Raw genomic sequence first — 1,123 nt, 5'->3', positions numbered from 1 at the left:
ATTGCTATCATGGGTCGTGATAGTTCCGTAGTTACTAGTATAGTCAACCAACTAGTTGCTCACCTTCAAAGCGAGGGATGGACGATCAACGAGGAAAAGTCATGCCTACATCCTGTAGATGACAACACGTTCCTTGGCACCCGATACATCGGTTCCATCTGCCACGGAATCTCGCATGATGGCCCTAACATGGATCCATTAAAAACATTCCTCCCTGTTACTAGGAGACATTTTCAACAGCTTTTGGGTCGTTTAAATTGGCACCGACATTATGTTGAACCCAGTGATTTGGTACTCCTCACTAAATTGCAGTGACAGATCCGTGACAAATCCCGAAAATCCACGCCCTGGACGAAAGGAGATCAGCAGAACCTGCTTCGCCTTCGAGCCACGGTTAAAAACACACAGCTCCATGTCATCGATCTGGGTGAGTCATTAAACGTAACCCTTCAGTTCACCACAAACCACGTATGGGCTGTTGTGCACAACCCTCGCGATGAGCTAGTATACACTGCCCATAAGACGCTTCAAGCAGCACAACATTGATATGGAGCTGTAGGAAAAATCCTCCTAGCTGAACAATTAGTGGAGCCATTAGCAAGGGGGCATGGAACACTACGCGCTCCCGGTGCCACATTGTTACCCTTGCTGAATGCAGAAAAAGTCAACCCGCATTTTCAGGGGGAGCCTAAAACGTGGAATACGCTGGTACTTACCCACCATTACAACTGGCACTGCTGGAAGTTAGAAGATACAACGCCTAATCCCAGCCCAGAAGATGAGGAAAAGGTCCCTACACTGTATGGAACTTCTGCCCCGGCATGGATGGCCTCAGATAGAATCTCCTGACATGGCGGATGCTATGGGTATTACTGCAAGGTTTAGCACAATAAGGAAATATTTCAAGCCTACCCGAATGACAACTCGGCCCAAAAATGTGAATTGTTAGGATTCCTCAAGGTACTGGAGCATTGTCTGACACATCATGATGATACGCTCCCAGTTCCAATTATCGCCATCGACTCGCAGTACATTTACAAGATTCTTACTGGTACAGCCCTTCCCACCGAAAATTTGGATGATTGGCAAGACATCTGGAAAACGTTAACTAAATTTGCACGGC

The sequence above is a fragment of the Alligator sinensis genome, unplaced genomic scaffold (genome assembly GCF_000455745.1).
Source record: "Alligator sinensis unplaced genomic scaffold, ASM45574v1 scaffold357_1, whole genome shotgun sequence".
Classification (NCBI taxonomy): Eukaryota; Metazoa; Chordata; order Crocodylia; family Alligatoridae; genus Alligator; species Alligator sinensis.
The sequence above is the reverse complement of the archived record's forward strand: the minus strand, read 5'-3'. Positions refer to the sequence as shown.